We start from the raw sequence: 24,787 nt of genomic DNA on the forward strand, positions 1-24,787 counted from the left end.
CTTAGTAAGATGAAACGCCGAAAACATTCCTGGAGCCTTCAATTTAGCGTACACGGTGCCCTCTACAGGATTCTGTCGAAACAGCATCCCCGTCAGCCTCGTTTGCAGAATGTACGCATTTTTTTCCAGCATACGTTTTTCTTTATAAATCCCAAAATCTCCTTAGAAATGTAACAAATGTTATGAATGAAGCATTTATAAATGAGTTCCCCAATTAATGCGTTTACATGGCTAGCTCTGTAATTGCATTATTAAAATCACATGAAAACATCTTAATTGCATCAAGGCACGTAAACGTAGTCACATGACAAAAGATAACTTCGTGACTTAGCGAACTCATGTTCTTCATCTCCTCTGTATGGACCATAGAGCTGTGTATCGGAGAGTCTGGCGACACGCTACGTTTCAAGATAGAGAATATAATTCAATATGCTGCTATATTTTGCAATTTTTAAAATCTGATCTCAGGAAAACTTGTCAAGGTATAAAAAGCACACCGCCATGAAATCTGAGTACAAATGTTTGCTTTTTTTTTAACGCAACCATAATAGAGGGGTCTGCATTTATCACAGTCCCTGTAAAAATCTAACATCATAGCACCATAACTACTGCGGATTCAGCCAACGGCGGCAACGTCACTAGTCAGCAGTGTTGTGCAGGTTACTGGAAATTACTACTCATCAATTACCGCATATAAATGTACTTTTAATACGGGTGGGATTGGACCATGTGTCTGCCAGGAGTTTCGACGTGTGGTGGGTGCAAATGGTCGGTGGCGATGTTTCTGCAACACAGATGTTTGCTGATGGGTTTTCAAGCATCGCGGAGACATAGTGCCAATGCATGTGTGCTCTCTGGCTAGTTATATTATTTCAGTGTTGCAGCTATGACAGTGCCAGACAATACAACCGTCTAATTGTATCTATCAGCGTACCTACAATACCACCCATTCATTGCGCCATGGTGAGGTCGGGTGGCGTTACATCATAAACGGGAAATTAAGGGAACATGCTGCCTTTATCCATTAATATTTTCACGCAAGACAAAGGTAAAGAGTGCATTTAAATTTCAGCACCTTCCGTGTTTTTTAATGGCAATTAGTTACATTACTCCTTACAGACAAGAGTAGTGGGATTATAGTAACGCCTTACTACCAACACTGCTAGGCTTGCTAATGCTAACGTTAGCAGTACAGCCTTATGCTACTTCCTCTCGCAAGATAAGATAGCGTTACTGTCACTGTGCAAATACAATGAGATGTCTTTGGAGCAAGGCTGTCGACGCCATGTTAAGGATAAAAGTACAAGTAAAATACAATATAAAATCAAAGAAACATACACCAACAGTAAAGAAGAACAAGGATGCGTAAAATACTGGTACCGGAAGCAAATAAACCAATAAAACACAGTCAGAGGAACACTGGAGAGTTCGGAGCAGCTGCGAATGTGCCGCCATCATTGTTCAGAATTCTTCACTTTGCGTTGCTACAGTGGAAGAGTGAAATGGCTGAAGATGGATTACAGCACTGCTGTCTAACGGTCTGGGGGTAAGACAGAGCACAAAGTAAACCACCGCGGGAACCTTTGCATGTAAACTGTTAATTAGAATCCGTACCTTTAGGACAAAACACAACATGGCAATAAGTGTATCGACATATCCCTAGATTCTTAGGAATATTGGCAATACGGGAAATTTTCCAAGTGTGCTAAACATTCAGTTGTAAATAAAAACCAGTGTGAGATAAGAACGTCTCCTCGCCATTTCCTTCTATTCTGATTGAATGGGTCGCTTAACGATCGCTGTGAATTCTGGGAGTCTGTGGAACGTCACGTCTGCAGCTCTCGCGTTACTTGCTGCCAGGAAGGAATTCTATTTAAATACTTCAATACATTTTATTTATAACATTTTCTGTTTTTAGACGTGTCTTCTAAATTTACGGTGCTTCTATTATCTTTCCGCGCTTTTGTCAATATATATCGTGTGTCTGGTCATTTGATTAAAGTGCTTGAAGACTTTGCCACGCGCTGACACTAATCGACTACCATATCTTAGCAACCGCATCATAACAATTCTAATTCCGTTTCGAGTTTTGATTCAAACATTCAAAGCAGCTCAGATTTGCACTTTCCCAGCAAAAGACAAGACGCGAAAGATGTCTGCCTTCATCTACCTGCGGAGAATCGACTGGCTCCTGCCAAATGACGCCGTCAGTGTCCGGATTGCTCCGGAAGACATCCCCGGTTCAGTCAGCCATGGTAAGAACGGCAAAATGATGCCTAGAATATCTCAGCACTCGAAGAATGAAAGTCAGAATAGGCTTGGCTGGTCTTGTTGAATCTTGCAGTCTGTGATAACTATCTTTGTTAGAAAGGCTCTTGTGTCTTTAAGAAACGGCGGTGCGTGCAAAGGACTATGGGTGCACGCAGGACTAGAGCGCGGGAGAGCCGGAGAGATAGGTAGCATGTCAGCGAGCGGTAGCTTATAATTAGTTAACTTAGTTGTTCCTGAAAGTAATAAACTCCGTGGGTTATGTATGCGTCACTGATGAACGTAAGTATTGAGTTTATTGAATAAGTTGTAATTATCGCTGACGAGTGTTTTGTTATACCTTAGGAAGGTATTTACGTTAATTTCCTACCCAATCATTCCCTTTACTTCGATTATGTATTGTGTTGGTGTGTTATGGTAATGGCTTTTGTAAGCATTGTAGTAATTGGTTTTCCGTTTATCTGTTATAGAACCATACATACATCCATTCATATGTACAGGAAATAAAACTCATAACAACCTCCCTCCATCTTGTCTACCCTGCATCGTAATTGATATCCCGCAGCGAGTACTACCCTCCTGCAGCAACTCGTACAGTTTTCCCAGGGGAGTGTGGCCCCCCTTTTCCACAATCTTATTTTGGAACTACGTGTCTTAGGATACTAAATAATAAAATGGTTCACCTTTAGCCCAACGGTGATTTGTTACCATGAAGCAGTAAAAATACGGGGCTCTTTTCAGCATGTCTGCTGTACTGCACAATGAAATCCGTTAAAATCTGTGGCTGTGATGTGTTTGAACATAACAGGAAAGCGACGTCAAATGGTAAGGTAACAGGTGAACATGTCCCACATTGGCAAAAGCCAGCCAACGGGAGTAACCCCCCTCCTTCTGGGGGTGTGCCTAAATTCTCGTCTGAACGCGCTCATTTATTCACTTGCAGGGTGTTGCCATGAGATGGCGCTTTCTTTACAAAAACACATTTTAGTTGTGGTCACAAGTTCATACACAAGTACAACAAGTATCAACGAGAATCTTTTGGTAGCCATTAGCAAGCTTCTGGCATAATTGATACTTTATTGATCCCCTGTAGGGAAATTATCTGCGTGTGGCTCAGTGGGCTAAGCCTGTGTCCTTGTAATCGGAAGGGCGCAGGTTCAAACCCAGCCTCAGCACGTCTGCGGCTCCTTGAGCAAGACCCTTAACCCCCAGCTCGGGTGGCAGCCCTTCGTGGTCAACTTACTCCACAAAAGAGCAAGTTGAGGGAGGCGTAAAGATAATTTCCCTACAGGGGAGATCAATAAAGTATCAGTTAGCAAGCTTCTGGCATAATTCCAGCTGCATGTTTGACCACTCTTTTTTGCAGAATTTCTAGTTCATTTAAACTAGTTGGGCTCCTGGCACGGACCCACAAATTTTCAATAGGGTTGAGATCGGGGGCACTTCACAAAGCAGGATTTCTTGCTTAGCCGAATAACTTGTTGGAGTTAAAGTAAACTGAAGCTACAGCCAGAGTTTTTACAACACCGGAGACAAACAGGGCTAGGTACTTGGATAGCGAGCATGCCGGTACATACTAATCCAGCGCTATGATGTCATACAGTAACGAGACAGGAACTGTTTTGAAGCTTGGCATCCTGATCAGGAGTGACAATTTGTAGTTCTAATATTCATTTATTGTTTTGCATTGTTCCTGGAATAATGTGATTGCACATTTTATTCATCGACGTTTAATCCGTTGCATGTTATAAACTGTAAAAAGGCTAGTATTGTGTCTTTTCTTACAGTTGTTTTCAATTGCTAAGACAGGGTAGTATCTAGGGTAACATCTCCACATGCCTGATCCATCCTTGGCATTGCTCTGGAGGAATATCCTGGCATCCAACATTCATTGTTTGATCTTGTGTCAACTGACATAATTTCTTTGTATTATGTGTTTTTTACAATCTGTTTTAGAAAGGGTCTTGATAGTGATTTAGCAAAATGACATGTTTCAGTTTTGACTGTCTTATTAGCAGTTTTTGGGTCAGTATGTAGGTATGTGCAAATTGGCCTCTGAAAATGTAATATTGTGAGTGAGACAGGAATCCATGGCTTTTTAAGCATTTAGTCATTGATTGCATTTTGTATGAAAGCAAAGTGAAATGCTAAACAGTTTAGCCCACATAAGTAAATGTTGTGGTGACTGCATGAAGAGTTTTGAGAAAGCAACTTCAGTATTGCAGTATTTGTCTTAGCAAATGAAAAAAAAACCTGTAAAATTCACACTGCCTTTCCAAACTGATTGGTGTGAAGAGCAGTGACAGACAGTCCAGACTGATGGGCCATTGACAGTATGCAAAGGTCTGGTGACTCCAAAGTCACTTCAAAGTTGTAACACTTTAGTAATCAAACCTCATACAATTTTTTGAATGTCTCATTCACCTTTGTGTAGCCATCCCCTATGTCTGTAAGCTTCAGAGCTCAAGCTTAGGCTAGAAATATTTATAATGTGATTTTTTACAATTTGTCAGCACCACTGAAAATAGGTTTTTGAAAAGTGTATGTTTAAAGTAGATTTTAACAAAAAAAAAAAAAAAATATAGAATAATCACATTCTAAATGTTGACAGATTATTGGTGCTGAGTTTGTGCTGAATAAAAGCATTCGTAGCACTTTGGGATAAATGTTTTTTAGACAGGTGAAATATTTAACAGTTTTTCTGAATTGCTGAAATATTAGAAATCGTTTTGGGAACAAAACTGCCGATTGCCAAAAGTCATTTATTGAATCAGTTACTTCTTTGGCAAAACTTTAAACCATGGTCACCTAGTTAGACACAATTTGCAGATCTCAGTCATCCTTTTTGCAAAACTCAAAACACATTCCCATTCATCAAAACACATTTTGCGCTATGGTGAACTTTGATGCAAAATAGAAAACACAGGCCACAGAAGTTAAGCGCAGCCAGCACACAGTAGTCATTTGAACACAATGACTCAAAACTATTCACACACATTTCTAAACATTTGAGGAAGCCAAAGAGTGACTAGAACATAGAATACGTGCCATAGAAGGATAGGAGTTGCATTTTGAAGTCAAGGTACAAATGGGTCACACAGAGGATTCTTTCTGCATCACTCAACAAGGGATAGCATCGCTAGACCCAGCCCTGAGACATGGCGATGAGGCAGGATGAATATTCTTCTGTGACTCTGGCTTGGCAGTTGCACAACATTTTACTGTAATATGCCTCTCGTTTGTTTACTTTTTGGCGTTGTTCTTTACAGTCACTTTTCTGGAGTACTGAGTATGGCAAACGTTACATATTAATTATCAGTCATATGGTAGACGACCATAATTTTTTTTAACTATTATTATAGTCTTACGGTTTCTCATTTACATGTCAACAACAGTTTTGATTGGTACTGTTTTCATTTTTTGCTGTAGAGTGCTATGACTGTTCAGTAGTGTACCTTTACCCAACTGACGAGATGCATGGTCTGAAAACAGTGTTTGCTTTTGAGCAAAGATAATATAGTTTTGAGAAGATTGTTTGATTTTGCAAGACAAGCGTAAGGTTTTGTGAGTTTAGCTTGAATTTTAGAGTTTGTGCTTAGTGGTTTGATTACAGGAGATGAGAGATTTTAGGACATGTGTTTTAGCAATTCAGAAAAACAGTAAAATGTCAAGGCCTGTCAGACTACTTTGAAAGTGGGTGAGAGGCCTCAGACTCCATAGGGTTACAGTAAATACTTGTTATGCTATGTTTCTTTTATGTTCCTCTTTTTGTGTCTGGTACTATGACAAAAAATCCCAGTCTATCTATCTAGTGCTACTTCATTATCCCATTGTCTTTCTGCAATGTTCTCATGTACAGTACTGTCAGCAAAACAGCATGATACTACCACCACCATGCTTGACCGTTGGTTCAGTGTTCTTAGGTTAAGAAAACAACCTCACCTTGATCCCCTGCAAACATATCTCTTTTCATTGTGGCCAAGCAGAGAAGTTTATGACAGATTTACACGTCATCGTGACTGCCCCCAGCCCTCCTGTGAATGTGCAGCCATCAGCAGCCTTTCAGACTGTTAGCCAGAAGGAAAGACAGAACAGACTAAGGAATGCGTCCGTTTTATTCAAGCACAGTACAGAACCATAAGCATTTTTATTTTTCATTTTCCACTCTGTCCACCTTTATTCTCCACAAGCAACCGTATTACTTTGTTTAGGCCTGTAATTATTGTATTGCACACATCTTGGGTCCGCCTTATCTCCAAAAGGTGAAGTAAAATACAAAATTCTAATTTCATCAATAAACTGACTAAAACACATTTTGCTAGTTTTAGGCCATCTTTGCCTCACAACAGAAACAATTTCTTACATTTCTCAGGCCATCTATTGCAGTGTAGTCAGTTTATTAATGAAATTGGAATTTTGTCTAAATATAAGAAAATTATACTTCCTTAGATTTTCATTTTCTGCAGTGGAGTTACAATACCTGATTTCAGGTAAGTCATTTCTGCTTCCATAATCACTGCTCTCCCTGGTGGATGGATAAATCATTGCAAGTACTTTACACACATCATCGTGGGGGATCTCATTATAGCCAAGGTGCCACCCAAGGCCCAGCAGGGACCTGTCATGGACCAGCCAAGGACCAGCCAAGGCCCCATCATGGAAACAGGGGAAAATTCAAGCGGCTACATCTGTAAATTTGGTGCACATGAACCTTTCCAGTGTTGTTTTTCGCTGTTGTTCTGCATATCAGGGAATCTGTGCACTACATGGTGTGTTTTTATAGGTCAAGTTCCCCTGCTGAAATGCAGGCAGCCCAATTCAAGACCAGCGCATAAGTCTCCCAAGCATGTGTTTCCTATATCCGATAAGATGGCAGAATTTCTCTCAATGTGCAATACTGACTGCCAAGTGCGATATCTGTGATGTATGTGATGTACTTTTCTTGTAGAGTGACATAAGGATTCACTTTAATTAAATGTGTGTCCCCTATCTTTATAATCCAAAAGGACGAACCAGTACCAGCAGTGGAGGCCGTCAGAAGAAATGCCGCACTGGGCCACCGGCACCCAGCTCCCAAACCATATCTGGATCTGCTCCCATCCCGTTGGCGACCAGCAGGGCTCAGCAGGGCAGAAGACGCCGTAGAAATACGGCGGGAGGCCGGTCAGGCCGTAGAAAGAAGTGTAAAAAACAGAAGGGGCCATTTACAAAAAATTTGCAGAACCTGCTAACCTTCAGTAACCCCTTTGATTCAATCCAGGTGGGTGACAAGATCCCGTGTGTGGATCTCACCCAGAGTGACGACGAGGTTGCTACCATCCTGTGTCGCACTCCATCAATGTCAGAGCCTGAGCCCTGCTCACCAGCCTTCTCCTCCACTTCCTTCTTATTTCCATCACCAGTCCCATCCTCTTTTGCCTCCTCTCCATCCCCATCTTTTTTTACAGACTCTCCTCCTCCGTCACCATGTGTAGTCTCACCTGTAAGCCCATCTCCACACCCATCTTCACCTCCAGCCACAGTTCATCCCACCCCTCTGTATCAGGTTCCAGCGCAAGCTGCAGCCCCCTCATCTGAGCTGGTTACGGGTCCGACACCCCTACTTATTTCCCCTTCTGTTGTTTTTGAGAAAATGGAAAGATTCAATAAGATGCATAACTTTTATCTATGCAACTATTCTAAAATGACCTATGATGCCAAGTGCCTTGCTCATTACTGGTGTAATCAGTTTTGGAATGATTTTCAACATGCAGTTTACATCTGCAAGCAGGGGAAGAATCAAAATTCAGAGAATCACTACTCATATGGTGATAATGAGGGTGCCCAAGCTGAGCTGATATTTGATGATGAGGCGCTGGATCAGCTAAGTGCCATCCCCGGGGTCCTGGAGATGGCTGTGGAGATGGGCTATCTTGTGTGATGTAAATAGTTTTTTTATAGAACCTGTAAATAATTAGGTGAGAGATCTCACAAGTACTTAGGATAAGATAAGATTAAGGTAGTTTAACCTTATCTTAACTAATCCTAAGATTGTATGATATAAGATTACATAGGATAAGACTAAGGATAGCTTAAGATAAGATAGTATAGAATAAGATAAGCCTAAGATAGGATAAGTTAAGGTTAAACTAAGATAATATGACATAAGATTACATAGAATAAACTAAGAATAGGTTAAGATAAGATTGTATATAACGTAAGATAGTATAGAATAAGATAAGAATAAGATAGGGTAAGTTAAGATAAGATTATATAATATGCAATAACACAGGATAAGATAAGATAGGTTTGTCAGGGACTGTACTGTTCCTATCCTGCCCTTCATTCCCCAAATGGGGGGGGCACGAGGTTAATATAAAGTTGTATAATTTTAGTTTTTAGTTTTCTTATTCTTCTATTTGTATTAAATAAATATGGATTATTTTGAGTATGGTTTGTGTCTGTGTGATTATTTAAAACATTGTGAAGTTTCACACAAAATTTGATTAGTTTAAATAATGATTGGTTAAACTCATAAGGTTCTCCACCAGAAGGAGACCAAAGTATTTGGTTCTATCGATGATCTCTACGCATGACCCGTTGATGTGCAGCTGAGAGTGGTCACTCCGTGTTCAACAACCATTTCTTTTGTTTTGTCTACATTCAGAAACAGGTGGTTGGCTCTGCACCAGTTCGATAGTCATTGCACTTCCTCTTTGTATGCTTCCTCATCGTGTTTACTGATGAGACCCACCATAGCTGCGTCATCAGCAAACTTGATGATGTGATTTGAACTGTGCATTGGCACATAGTCATGAGTCATCAGAGTGAACAGTAGTGGACTGAGCACACAGCCCTGGCGGGCTCCAGTGCTCAGTGTGGTGGTGCTGGAAGTGTTGCTCCTGATCCAGACTGACTGAGGTTTCTCAGTAAAGTCCAAGGTCCAATTGGAAAGAGAGCCGTTCAGGCCCAGGAGGCTCAGTTCTTCAATCAGCTGCGGAATGATTGTGTTGAATGCTGAACTGAAGTCTATGAACAGCATTTGAACGCAAGTGTCTTGTGGGTAAGGGCCAAATGGAGTGTGGTGGCTATGGCATTGTCCATGGAACAGTCGTGGTGATATGTGAATTGCAGGGGGTCTAGTAATTAGGGCAGCAGGGTCTTGGTGAACACTTCCAGCACCACCACACTGAGCACTGGAGCCCGCCAGGGCTGTGTGCTTTATGACGAGCCTCTTGAAGCACTTCATAATGATGGGTGTGAGTGCAGCAGGACAGTATTTGTTGAGGCTGGACAATGAAGTTTTCTTCAGCATGGGGACGATGGTGGTGGTCTATTTCACTGGTTTGATTGATGAGAGAGAACTGACCGACTTTGACACGGGGAGAAGATGCAAAGTCCTCACTCATGGAATCCTGGTGGAGACTCGAAACCAGGTCCCAATGGTCTGAGACGACAGTGCTTGAAGCTGTGCCATTATGTTACGAGTAGTAGAATGGAAAAATGAAGGACGTTGTTTGAGAGTAATGACTCTGGGCTCTGCTAATGGAATTACTGCTGTTGGGTTCTTGACTCCTTGATGAAGTTTTACAATATTTCCCTCAGTCTAACATATTTGAGCAATCGGACCTGAGCATGAGACTCTGATAGCATGAATGTCACATCAGATGCAAAAGTGACCACTGACTCTTAGGGTCAAAATATTGCATTTACACTACATCAACTAATTTCAACAAACTCATCTGACCACTAACCTGCTCTGTTAACGACGTTTTCAATTTCCCTTTTTCTGTGTCATTTGAAGTATGCAGCCATTGCTCAATGGCTGCATTGCTCAAATACTGCTGTCATTTTTAGATTAACAGTATTGGTCTAGTTTAATATATGCGCTCACTATTCCTTCTGGTTTTCCTGGTCAGGGTCATAGGGGGTGCTATCACAGACAGCACTGGCTACAGGGCTGGGGTACATGCTGGACAGGGTGCCACTCCTTCACATAACACACACTATGGGCAACTGAGAAACACCAGTTCATCAAACTGCATCTTTGAATGGCGGAAAAAAAACTGCACAAGAATCTACAACCTACTGAACCAGCTTGCCACTTGTTTAACATGCGACTATAATAGATTAGTACTTGCAGTTAATTAGTTTATAAACGTTTATGGCATTATTTTATGGCCATGTGCTTTGCATGTAAGACCTATAAATTATTTACAACTGTTTTTTTTTTTATTGAAACCTGCACAGTTGTAACGTTCCTGGAATATCTTATTCCATAGTTACTGTTTTTCTAGGTATCATCATGTACTTTAGTGATGTACTTTTTATGACCAGTGATTGATGTGACAGAGTAACCCAATCAATAAGCAATTCATATATCGGTGATTTAGGAAAAACACCTCCTGAATCCACAGAGGTAACACACCCCCAAGCCGCCAGAGGGCACTCTTACCATTTTATATAGTCTGCTGATAATTATATGCCTTTAATACACACTTCTGTTTAAGGTAAATAAGTTAACAAGGGGAGTTGTGGAGGGGTGGGGGAAGGTTTGTTCTGAAGTATTGGAGGAGGGATTATCACTGGAGTGATATATTTACATTTCTTTCATTTGTAGATTTTTTTATGTGTGAATTTTGTGTTCATTTATGGGTTTTTTTTTTGTTACTGTAAATCTGGTGAAACTTACCGTCAAGTAGAACAGTTTTGGACTTAAATTTGTAATTTTTCATACAATATATTGTATTTTCAAAATGTTTTTTATTGCTGCGAGGACTATCCCCATTAGGGAAACGGTGCATAACAAGCCTTCACCCTGGGGAAGATGGTGGTAGTGCTATCGTTTGACAACCAGAAGGTTGCAGGTTCAAGCCCTGGTTCCTCCTGTCCCCATCAAAATGGGGCCTTGAGCAAGACCCTAAACCCCAAATTGCTTCTAGTGTGTAGGTTGGCACCTTGCATGGAAGCCTTCGCCACCGGAGTGTGTGTGTGACATAAAATGTAAAGTGCTTTGAGTACTTGTACGAATAGAAACGCGTTATATAAATGCAGTCCATTTACCCTGGGCAGAAAATGCATTGTTTGTACAGTATGCCTTAGTGACAGAGTACCAATTTCAGAGGGTATTAACTTGAAAAATATGCAATGAAATACCTCATAATAATGTCTGAACATTCAAACACAGCATACAATTCAGTTTGCAAATTTAAACAATTTTATCTAAAAAGGACAGTTTAATTTCAGAGCCAATGGCCGTGTGACAAAAAACATTTGAATTATTATTATTTTCTTAGTAAGATGAAACGCCGAAAACATTCCTGGAGCCTTCAATTTAGCGTACACGGTGCCCTCTACAGGATTCTGTCGAAACAGCATCCCCGTCAGCCTCGTTTGCAGAATGTACGCATTTTTTTCCAGCATACGTTTTTCTTTATAAATCCCAAAATCTCCTTAGAAATGTAACAAATGTTATGAATGAAGCATTTATAAATGAGTTCCCCAATTAATGCGTTTACATGGCTAGCTCTGTAATTGCATTATTAAAATCACATGAAAACATCTTAATTGCATCAAGGCACGTAAACGTAGTCACATGACAAAAGATAACTTCGTGACTTAGCGAACTCATGTTCTTCATCTCCTCTGTATGGACCATAGAGCTGTGTATCGGAGAGTCTGGCGACACGCTACGTTTCAAGATAGAGAATATAATTCAATATGCTGCTATATTTTGCAATTTTTAAAATCTGATCTCAGGAAAACTTGTCAAGGTATAAAAAGCACACCGCCATGAAATCTGAGTACAAATGTTTGCTTTTTTTTTAACGCAACCATAATAGAGGGGTCTGCATTTATCACAGTCCCTGTAAAAATCTAACATCATAGCACCATAACTACTGCGGATTCAGCCAACGGCGGCAACGTCACTAGTCAGCAGTGTTGTGCAGGTTACTGGAAATTACTACTCATCAATTACCGCATATAAATGTACTTTTAATACGGGTGGGATTGGACCATGTGTCTGCCAGGAGTTTCGACGTGTGGTGGGTGCAAATGGTCGGTGGCGATGTTTCTGCAACACAGATGTTTGCTGATGGGTTTTCAAGCATCGCGGAGACATAGTGCCAATGCATGTGTGCTCTCTGGCTAGTTATATTATTTCAGTGTTGCAGCTATGACAGTGCCAGACAATACAACCGTCTAATTGTATCTATCAGCGTACCTACAATACCACCCATTCATTGCGCCATGGTGAGGTCGGGTGGCGTTACATCATAAACGGGAAATTAAGGGAACATGCTGCCTTTATCCATTAATATTTTCACGCAAGACAAAGGTAAAGAGTGCATTTAAATTTCAGCACCTTCCGTGTTTTTTAATGGCAATTAGTTACATTACTCCTTATAGACAAAAGTAGTGGGGTTATAGTAACGCCTTACTACCAACACTGCAAGGTTTGCTAATGCTAACGTTAGCAGTACAGCCTTATGCTACTTCCTCTCAGAATCAGAATGGACTTTATTGCCAAATGTTGAGCAGGTTTACAACATCAGGAAATTGCTGCGGTGTTCAGTGCGATATCCTCGCAAGATAAGATAGCGTTACCATCACTGTGCAAATACAATAAGATGTCTTTGGAGCAAGCCTGTCGACGCCATGTTAAGGATAAAAGTACAAGTAAAAGACAATATGAAATAAAAGAAATATACAACAACAGGAAAGAAAAAAAAATGCTGGTACTGGAAGCAAAGAAACCAGTAAAACACTGTCAGAGGAACATTGGAGAGCTCGGAGCAGCTGCGAATGTGCCGCCATCATTGTTCATAATTCTTCAGTTTACGTTGCTACAGTGGAAGAGTGAAATGGCTGAAGATGAATTACAGCACTGCTGTCTAACGGTCCGGGGGTCAGACAGAGCAGAAAATAAACCACCGCGGGAACCTTTGCATGTAAACTATTAATTAGAATCTGTACCTTTAGGACAAAACACAACATGGCAATAAGTGTATCGACATATCCCTAGATTCTTAGGAATATTAGCAATACAGAAAAATTTCCAAGTGGCTAAATATTTAGTTGTAAATGAAAACCACGAGTGAGATAAAAACGTCCCCTCGTCATTCCCCTGCATCAAATCCCCCACTGATTGAATGGGTCGCTTAATTATCGCTATGAATTCTGGGAGTCTGTGAAACGTCACGACCGCAGCTCTCGCGTTACTTGCTACCAGGAAGGAATTCCATTCAAATACTTTAATAAATTTATATATATATATATATATATATATCTCAATCAATCAATTAAACAGACACGAACTGTAGTGTGTCATTCTACATCTTGTGTTGATAATAAATCGATATTCCGTAAACATTCGATATACGGCCCAGCCACAATTGGTCCGTTTTGTCACCTGGAAACTTAGCAACTGTGTTGTAAGCGAATCTGCAGCGCTTTTATGTTTTTAAAGGTGTCTTCTAAATTTACGCTGCTTCTATTATCTTTCCGCGCTTTTGTCAATATATATCGTGTGTCTTGTCATTTGATTGAAGTGTTTGAAGACTTTGCAGCGTGCTGGCACTAATCGGCCACCGTATCTTAGCAACCGCATCATAACAATTTGAATTTCATTTAGAGTTTTGATTTGAACATTCAAAGCAGCTCAGATTTTCAGTTTCCCAGCAAGATATACGACGCGAAAGATGTCTGCCTTGAACGCGACTGTCTACCTCCAGAGAATTGACTCGTTCCTGCCAAATGGGGCCGTCAGTGTCCGGATTGCTCCGGAAGACATCCCCGGTTCAGTCAGCCATGGTAAGGACGGCAAAATGATGCCCATAATATCTCAGTACTCGAAGAATGAAAGTCAGAATAGGGTTGACTGGTCTTGAATCTTGCAGTCTGTGATAACTATCTTATCCTAACTCGGAACTAAATGTCTTAGGATACTAAATAATAAAATGGTTCACCTTTAGCCCAACAGCGATTTGTTACCATGAAGCAGTAAAAAATACGGGGCTCTTTTCGGCATGTCTACTGTACTGTATAACGAAATCAGTAAAATCTGTGGCTGAGACGTGTTTGAACAAACATCAAATGCTAAGGTAACAGGTGAATATGTCCCCCACATTGCCAAAAGCCAGCCAACGTGAGTAACCCCCTTCCTTCGGCTGTGCCTAAATTCTCGTCTAAATACGCCCATTTATTCACTTGCAGGGTGTTACATTGAGATGGCGCTTTCTTTACAAAAACACATTTTAATTGTGGTCACAAGTTGATACACAAGTACAAGTATCAACGAGAATCGTTTGGTAGCCATTAGCAAGCTTCTGGCATAATTCTAGCGGAATGTTTGATCACTCTTCTTTGCAGAATTTCTAGTTCATTTAAACTAGTTGGGGTCCTGGCACGGACCCACAAATTTTCAATAGGGTTGAGATCGGGGGTACTTCACAAAGCAGGATTTCTTGCTTTGCCGAATAACTTGTTGGAGTTAAAGTACACCTCTGGGACCCGGGTTCGAGTCTCCGCCTGGGTCACATGTGTGTGGAGTTTGCATGTTCTCCCCATGTCGTCGTGGGGTTTCCTCCGGGTACTCCGATTTCCCCCCACAGTCCAAAAACATGCTGAGGCTAATTGGAGTTGCCAAATTGCCCGTAGGTGTGCATGTCAGAGTGAATGGTGTGTGAGTGTGCTCTGCGATAGGCTGGCCCCCCATCCTGGGTTGTTTCCTGCCCCGTGCCTATTGCTTCCGGGATAGGCTCTGGACCCCCCGTCACCCAGTTGGATAAGCGGTTTGGAAAATGGATGGATGGATGGATTATGTGGCTTTTACAATCTGTTTTGAAAGTGATTTATCAAAATGACTTATTTCAGTTTCGACTGTCTTATTAGCAGTTTTTGTGTCAATATGTAGGTATGTGCAAAATGGCCCCTGAAAATGTAATGTGAGTGAGATTGAAGCATTTAGTCATTGATTGCATTTTGAATGAAAGCAAAGTGAAATGCTTAACAATTTAGCCCACATAAGTAAATATTGTGGTGACTGCATGAAGAGTTTTGTCTTAGCAATGGAAAAAAAACTGTAAAATTCACACTGCCTTTCCAAACTGATTGGTGTGAAGAGCAGTGACAGACAGTCCAGACTGATGGGCCATTGACAGTATGCAAAGGTGACTCCAAAGTCACTTCAAAGTTGTAACACTTTAGTAATCAAATCTCATACAATTTTTTGAATCTCTCATTCACCTTTGTGTAGCCATCCCCTATATCTGTAAGCTTCGGAGCTCAAGTCTAGGCTAGAAATATTTATAATGTGATATTTTACAATTTGTCAGCACCACTGAAAATAGGTTTTTGAAAAGTGTATGTTTAAAGTAGATTTTAACAAAAAAAAAAAAATGACATTCTAAATGTTCTCAGATTATTAGTGCTGAGTTTGTGCTGAATAAAAGCATTTGTAGCACTTTGGGATAAATATTTTTTAGATAGGTGAAATATTTAACAGTTTTTCTGAATTGCTGAAGTATTGAAAATCATTTTGGGAACAAAACTGCCGATTGCCAAAAGTCATTTATTGAATCAGTCTCTTGTTTGGTGAAACTTTAAACCATGGTCACCTAGTTAGACACAATTTGCAGATCTCAGTCATCCTTTTTGCAAAATTCAAAACACATTCTCATTCATCAAAACACATTTTGAGCTATGGTGAACTTTGATGCAAAATAGAAAACACAGGCCGCAGAGGTTAAGCGCAGCCCACACACAGTAGTCATTGACTCAAAACTGTTCACACATATTTCTAAACATTTGAAGAAGCCAAAGAGTGACTAGAACATAGAATACGTGCCATAGAAGGATAGGAGTTGCATTTTGAAGTCAAGGTACAAAAGGGTCACACAGAGGATTCTTTCTGCATCACTCAACAAGGGATAGCATCACTAGTCCCAGCACTGAGACATGGTGATGAGGCAGAATGAATATTCTTCTGTGACTCTGGCTTGGCAGTAGCACATTTTACTGTAATATGCCTCTCGTTTGGTTACTTTATGGATTAGTTTTTTATAGTAACTTTTCTAGAGTACTATGTATGGCAAACGTTACATATTACAGTTTTTCTTGTTGTTTACGCACAATTACTTGTACTTGAGACACAATGACTCCAACCCCCTGAACCAATTCTGCTAAACTACAAGCACAATTCCTGCTTTACACTCAAATTGCATTTTTAAAACACACTTTTTTCAAAACACTACACACAATTCTCTGCATTTGGCACAATTTCCATGAAGAAAATCTCTTGTTTTCACAAGGAACACACTGTCATTCAAAATTGTAAAGTAAGTTGCCCTACTTTGCATACTAACTCATCACATAATTGTAATTTAGAAATCAGAGCTTTATAAAAGGCCAACAGGTGAGCTCTTCTGTTTTGGAGCAATGGATGCCAACGTTGGAAACAGAGGCAGAGCCAGAGGAGTGAGAGTAAGAGGAGGAGGACGGGGAGCACGAGGAAGGCCAAAGAAAGTAATCTCTCATGAGATCAAAGCCACTTTGGTTGACCATGTGATCAACCATGGTCTAACAATGAGGGAGGCTGGGCAAAGAGAGTTGAAGTCTCTTGATGGCTGGATTCCCCATGCTAGGTGATATTTCCCCCGCTGCTTGGCCAGGGCAAACATTGCTTGTGATGTGGATGAGGTGCTGTGGCCAGACCGAAACAGAAGGGAGGATGCAGCGGAGTTGTTTTTTTTTTTTTTTACTGTAACTGTATTCAGTAAATTCTTGGAATATAAATTCAAAAAAAGGCTTACAGTAAGTCACTATGATGAATGAAGAAGTGGTCATAGTGTTTTACATTAAGCACTTCAGTAATCAACTGGTTCTTATAAATGTCTATTCATATGATGGTTTGTGTGTCATTTGAAAACAAAATACCATTTTGAGAATAAATTACATTGTTATGAACGTAAAGTTTCATTTTGCAAGAGAATTGAAGGGTTCTGCCCATTGTGTGTGTGTTTTTTGATTTGTGTGTAGAGTTATGACAATACGGGGCATGCTTTCAGAAAATGTGTATAAACAATTGGGAAAAACTGTAATTATCAGTCATAACTGTATACAAATATTTTTGGTAGACGACCATAATTTTTTTTTATTATTATAGTCTTGCGGTTTCTCATTTACATGTCAACAACAGCTTTGACTGGTACTGTTTTCATTTTTTGCTGTAGAGTGCTATGAATGTTCAGTAGTGTACCTTTAACCAACTGACTTGAGATGCATGATCTGAAAACAGTGTTTGCTTTTGAGCAAAGATAATATAGTTTTGAGAAGATTGTTTGATTTTGCAAGACAAGTGTAAGGTTTTGTGAGTTTAGCTTGAATTTTAGAGTTTGTGCTTAGTGGTTTGATTAAAGGAGATGAGATTTTAGGACATGTGTTTTAGCAATTCAGAAAAACAGTAAAATGTCAAGGCCTGTCAGACTACTTTGAAAGTGGGTGAGAGGCCTCAGACTCCATATCTGGTACTATGACAAAAAATCCCAATCTATCTATCTAGTGCTGCTTCATTATTCCATCCTCTTTGTGCAATGTACTGATGTACAGTACTGTCAGAAAAACAGCATGATACTACCACCAACATGCTTGACCGTTGGTTCGGTGTTCTTAGGTTAAGAAAACAACCTCACCTTGATCCCCTGCAAACATATTGCTTTTCATTGTGGCCAAGCAGAGAAGTTAATGACACATTCACACATCATTGTGACTGCCCCCCCCCCCCCCCTGTGAATGTGCAGCCATCAGCAGCTTTTCAGATTGTTAGCCAGACAGAACACACTAAGGAATGTGTCTATTTTATTCGAGCACAGTACAGAACCATGTGTTTTTTTATTTTTCATTTTCCACTCTGTCCACCTTTATTCTCCACAATCAACTTTATTACTTTGTTTAGGCCTGTATTTATTGTATTGCACACATCTTGGGTCCGCCTCATCTCCAAAAGGTGAAGTAAAATACAAAATTCTTTCATCAATAAACTGACTAAAACACATTTTGCTAGTTATACGCCATCTTTGCCTCACAACAGAAACAATTTCTTAAATTTCACAGGCCATTTATTGCAGTGTAGTCAGTTTATTAATGAATTAGAATTTTGTCTAAATATAAGAAAATTATACTTTTTCTTAGATTTAAATTTTTTGCAGTGAAGTTACAATACCTGATTTCAGGTAAGTCATTTCTGATTTCATAATCACTGCTCTCCCTGGTGGATGGATAAATCATTGCAAGTACTTTAAACACAGAGAGGTAAGGGGCGGATCATGCCGGCCCCCTTGTTCATTACATCATCATGGGGGATCTCATTATAGTCAAGGTCCCACCCAAGACCCAGCAGGGACCTGTCATGGACCAGCCAAGGCCCCATCATGGAAACGGGAAAATTCAAGCGGCTACATCTGTAAATTTGGTGCACATGAACCTTTCCAGTGTTGTTTTTCGCTGTTGTTCTGCATATCAGGGAATCTGTGCACTACATGGTGTGTTTTTATAGGTCAAGTTCCCCTGCTGAAATGCAGGCAGCCCAATTCAAGACCAGCGCATAAGTCTCCCAAGCATGTGTTTCCTATATCCGATAAGATGGCAGAATTTCTCTCAATGTGCAATACTGACTGCCAAATGCGATATCTGTGATGTATGTGATGTACTTTTCTTGTAGAGTGACATAAGGATTCACTTTAATTAAATGTGTGTCCCCTATCTTTATAATCCAAAAGGACGAACCAGTACCAGCAGTGGAGGCCGTCAGAAGAAATGCCGCACTGGGCCACCGGCACCCAGCTCCCAAACCATATCTGGATCTGCTCCCATCCCGTTGGCGACCAGCAGGGCTCAGCAGGGCAGAAGACGCCGTAGAAATACGGCGGGAGGCCGGTCAGGCCGTAGAAAGAAGTGTAAAAAACAGAAGGGGCCATTTACAAAAAATTTGCAGAACCTGCTAACCTTCAGTAACCCCTTTGATTCAATCCAGGTGGGTGACAAGATCCCGTGTGTGGATCTCACCCAGAGTGACGACGAGGTTGCTACCATCCTGTGTCGCACTCCATCAATGTCAGAGCCTGAGCCCTGCTCACCAGCCTTCTCCTCCACTTCCTTCTTATTTCCATCACCAGTCCCATCCTCTTTTGCCTCCTCTCCATCCCCATCTTTTTTTACAGACTCTCCTCCTCCGTCACCATGTGTAGTCTCACCTGTAAGCCCATCTCCACACCCATCTTCACCTCCAGCCACAGTTCATCCCACCCCTCTGTATCAGGTTCCAGCGCAAGCTGCAGCCCCCTCATCTGAGCTGGTTACGGGTCCGACACCCCTACTTATTTCCCCTTCTGTTGTTTTTGAGAAAATGGAAAGATTCAATAAGATGCATAACTTTTATCTATGCAACTATTCTAAAATGACCTATGATGCCAAGTGCCTTGCTCATTACTGGTGTAATCAGTTTTGGAATGATTTTCAACATGCAGTTTACATCTGCAAGCAGGGGAAGAATCAAAATTCAGAGAATCACTACTCATATGGTGATAATGAGGGTGCCCAAGCTGAGCTGATATTTGATGATGAGGCGCTGGATCAGCTAAGTGCCATCCCCGGGGTCCTGGAGATGGCTGTGGAGATGGGCTATCTTGTGTGATGTAAATAGTTTTTTTATAGAACCTGTAAATAATTAGGTGAGAGATCTCACAAGTACTTAGGATAAGATAAGATTAAGGTAGTTTAACCTTATCTTAACTAATCCTAAGATTGTATGATATAAGATTACATAGGATAAGACTAAGGATAGCTTAAGATAAGATAGTATAGAATAAGATAAGCCTAAGATAGGATAAGTTAAGGTTAAACTAAGATAATATGACATAAGATTACATAGAATAAACTAAGAATAGGTTAAGATAAGATTGTATATAACGTAAGATAGTATAGAATAAGATAAGAATAAGATAGGGTAAGTTAAGATAAGATTATATAATATGCAATAACACAGGATAAGATAAGATAGGTTTGTCAGGGACTGTACTGTTCCTATCCTGCCCTTCATTCCCCAAATGGGGGGGGCACGAGGTTAATATAAAGTTGTATAATTTTAGTTTTTAGTTTTCTTATTCTTCTATTTGTATTAAATAAATATGGATTATTTTGAGTATGGTTTGTGTCTGTGTGATTATTTAAAACATTGTGAAGTTTCACACAAAATTTGATTAGTTTAAATAATGATTGGTTAAACTCATAAGGTTCTCCACCAGAAGGAGACCAAAGTATTTGGTTCTATCGATGATCTCTACGCATGACCCGTTGATGTGCAGCTGAGAGTGGTCACTCCGTGTTCAACAACCATTTCTTTTGTTTTGTCTACATTCAGAAACAGGTGGTTGGCTCTGCACCAGTTCGATAGTCATTGCACTTCCTCTTTGTATGCTTCCTCATCGTGTTTACTGATGAGACCCACCATAGCTGCGTCATCAGCAAACTTGATGATGTGATTTGAACTGTGCATTGGCACATAGTCATGAGTCATCAGAGTGAACAGTAGTGGACTGAGCACACAGCCCTGGCGGGCTCCAGTGCTCAGTGTGGTGGTGCTGGAAGTGTTGCTCCTGATCCAGACTGACTGAGGTTTCTCAGTAAAGTCCAAGGTCCAATTGGAAAGAGAGCCGTTCAGGCCCAGGAGGCTCAGTTCTTCAATCAGCTGCGGAATGATTGTGTTGAATGCTGAACTGAAGTCTATGAACAGCATTTGAACGCAAGTGTCTTGTGAGTAAGGGCCAAATGGAGTGTGGTGGCTATGGCATTGTCCATGGAACAGTCGTGGTGATATGTGAATTGCAGGGGGTCTAGTAATTAGGGCAGCAGGGTCTTGATGTGCTTTATGACGAGCCTCTTGAAGCACTTCATAATGATGGGTGTGAGTGCAGCAGGACAGTATTTGTTGAGGCTGAACAATGAAGTTTTCTTCAGCATGGGGACGATGGTGGTGGTCTATTTCACTGGTTTGATTGATGAGAGAGAACTGACCGACTTTGACACGGGGAGAAGATGCAAAATCCTCACTCATGGAATCCTGGTGGAGACTCGAAACCAGGTCCCAATGGTCTGAGACGACAGTGCTTGAAGCTGTGCCATTATGTTACGAGTAGTAGAATGGAAAAATGAAGGACGTTGTTTGAGAGTAATGACTCTGGGCTCTGCTAATGGAATTACTGCTGTTGGGTTCTTGACTCCTTGATGAAGTTTTACAATATTTCCCTCAGTCTAACATATTTGAGCAATCGGACCTGAGCATGAGACTCTGATAGCATGAATGTCACATCAGATGCAAAAGTGACAACTGACTCTTAGAGTCAAAATATTGCATTTACACTACATCAACTAATTTCAACAAACTCATCTGACCACTAACCTGCTCTGTTAACGACGTTTTCAATTTCCCTTTTTCTGTGTCATTTGAAGTATGCAGCCATTGCTCAATGGCTGCATTGCTCAAATACTGCTGTCATTTTTAGATTAACAGTATTGGTCTAGTTTAATATATGCGCTCACTATTCCTTCTGGTTTTCCTGGTCAGGGTCATAGGGGGTGCTATCACAGACAGCACTGGCTACAGGGCTGGGGTACATGCTGGACAGGGTGCCACTCCTTCACATAACACACACTATGGGCAACTGAGAAACACCAGTTCATCAAACTGCATCTTTAAATGGCGGAAAAAAAACTGCACAAGAATCTACAACCTACTGAACCAGCTTGCCACTTGTTTAACATGCGACTATAATAGATTAGTACTTGCAGTTAATTAGTTTATAAACGTTTATGGCATTATTTTATGGCCATGTGCTTTGCATGTAAGACCTATAAATTATTTACAACTGTTTTTTTTTTTATTGTAACCTGCACAGTTGTAACGTTCCTGGAATATCTTATTCCATAGTTACTGTTTTTCTAGGTATCATCATGTACTTTAGTGATGTACTTTTTATGACCAGTGATTGATGTGACAGAGTAACCCAATCAATAAGCAATTCATATATCTGTGATTTAGGAAAAACGCCTCCTGAATCCACAGAGGTAACACACCCCCAAGCCGCCAGAGGGCACTCTTACCATTTTATATAGTCTGCTGATAATTATATGCCTTTAATACACACTTCTGTTTAAGGTAAATAAGTTAAAAAGGGGAGTTGTGGAGGGGTGGGGGAAGGTTTGTTCTGAAGTATTGGAGGAGGGATTATCACTGGAGTGATATATTTACATTTCTTTCATTTGTAGATTTTTTTATGTGTGAATTTTGTGTTCATTTATGGGTTTTTTTTTTGTTACTGTAAATCTGGTGAAACTTACCGTCAAGTAGAACAGTTTTGGACTTAAATTTGTAATTTTTCATACAATATATTGTATTTTCAAAATGTTTTTTATTGCTGCGAGGACTATCCCCATTAGGGAAACGGTGCATAACAAGCCTTCACCCTGGGGAAGATGGTGGTAGTGCTATCGTTTGACAACCAGAAGGTTGCAGGTTCAAGCCCTGGTTCCTCCTGTCCCCATCAAAATGGGGCCTTGAGCAAGACCCTAAACCCCAAATTGCTTCTAGTGTGTAGGTTGGCACCTTGCATGGAAGCCTTCGCCACCGGAGTGTGTGTGTGGCATAAAATGTAAAGTGCTTTGAGTACTTTGAAACGCGTTATATAAATGCAGTCCATTTACCCTGGGCAGAAAATGCATTGTTTGTACAGTATGCCTTAGTGACAGAGTACCAATTTCAGAGGGTATTAACTTGAAAAATATGCAATGAAATACCTCATAATAATGTCTGAACATTCAAACACAGCATACAATTCAGTTTGCAAATTTAAACAATTTTATCTAAAAAGGACAGTTTAATTTCAGAGCCAATGGCCGTGTGACAAAAAACATTTGAATTATTATTATTTTCTTAGTAAGATGAAACGCCGAAAACATTCCTGGAGCCTTCAATTTAGCGTACACAGTGCCCTCTACAGGATTCTGTCGAAACAGCATCCCCGTCAACCTCGTTTGCAGAATGTACGCATTTTTTTCCAGCATACGTTTTTCTTTATAAATCCCAAAATCTCCTTAGAAATGTAACAAATGTTATGAATGAAGCATTTATAAATGAGTTCCCCAATTAATGCGTTTACATGGCTAGCTCTGTAATTGCATTATTAAAATCACATGAAAACATCTTAATTGCATCAAGGCACGTAAACGTAGTCACATGACAAAAGATAACTTCGTGACTTGGCGAACTCATGTTCTTCATCTCCTCTGTATGGACCATAGAGCTGTGTATCGGAGAGTCTGGCGACACGCTACGTTTCAAGATAGAGAATATAATTCAATATGCTGCTATATTTTGCAATTTTTAAAATCTGATCTCAGGAAAACTTGTCAAGGTATAAAAAGCACACCGCCATGAAATCTGAGTACAAATGTTTGCTTTTTTTTTAACGCAACCATAATAGAGGGGTCTGCATTTATCACAGTCCCTGTAACAATCTAACATCATAGCACCATAACTACTGCGGATTCAGCCAACGGCGGCAACGTCACTAGTCAGCAGTGTTGTGCAGGTTACTGGAAATTACTACTCATCAATTACCGCATATAAATGTACTTTTAATACGGGTGGGATTGGACCATGTGTCTGCCAGGAGTTTCGACGTGTGGTGGGTGCAAATGGTCGGTGGCGATGTTTCTGCAACACAGAGATGTTTGCTGCTGGGTTTTCAAGCATCGCGGAGACATAGTGCCAATGCATGTGTGCTCTCTGGCTAGTTATATTATTTCAGTGTTGCAGCTATGACAGTGCCAGACAACACAACCGTCTAATTGTATCTATCAGCGTACCTACAATACCACCCATTCATTGCGCCATGGTGAGGTCGGGTGGCGTTACATCATAAACGGGAAATTAAGGGAACATGCTGCCTTTATCCATTAATATTTTCACGCAAGACAAAGGTAAAGAGTGCATTTAAATTTCAGCACCTTCCGTGTTTTTTAATGGCAATTAGTTACATTACTCCTTACAGACAAGAGTAGTGGGATTATAGTAACGCCTTACTACCAACACTGCTAGGCTTGCTAATGCTAACGTTAGCAGTACAGCCTTATGCTACTTCCTCTCGCAAGATAAGATAGCGTTACTGTCACTGTGCAAATACAATGAGATGTCTTTGGAGCAAGGCTGTCGACGCCATGTTAAGGATAAAAGTACAAGTAAAATACAATATAAAATCAAAGAAACATACACCAACAGTAAAGAAGAACAAGGATGCGTAAAATACTGGTACCGGAAGCAAATAAACCAATAAAACACAGTCAGAGGAACACTGGAGAGTTCGGAGCAGCTGCGAATGTGCCGCCATCATTGTTCAGAATTCTTCACTTTGCGTTGCTACAGTGGAAGAGTGAAATGGCTGAAGATGGATTACAGCACTGCTGTCTAACGGTCTGGGGGTAAGAC

The 24,787-nt window shown here is 40.5% G+C and overlaps 1 long non-coding RNA gene across 1 annotated transcript in view; it reads left to right on the top strand.

The window, feature by feature from the left end:
- The first annotated feature begins 2,322 nt into the window (after positions 1-2,322).
- The window catches only part of LOC125728390 (uncharacterized), a 28,316-nt gene continuing 5,851 nt past the window's right edge, over positions 2,323-24,787 (top strand). The window contains exon 1 of the long non-coding RNA XR_007389055.1: positions 2,323-2,456. This is a non-coding gene — a long non-coding RNA (uncharacterized LOC125728390). The remainder of the gene's footprint in view (positions 2,457-24,787) is intronic.

The sequence above is a fragment of the Brienomyrus brachyistius genome, unplaced genomic scaffold, assembly GCF_023856365.1.
Source record: "Brienomyrus brachyistius isolate T26 unplaced genomic scaffold, BBRACH_0.4 scaffold276, whole genome shotgun sequence".
Taxonomy (NCBI): Eukaryota; Metazoa; Chordata; class Actinopteri; order Osteoglossiformes; family Mormyridae; genus Brienomyrus; species Brienomyrus brachyistius.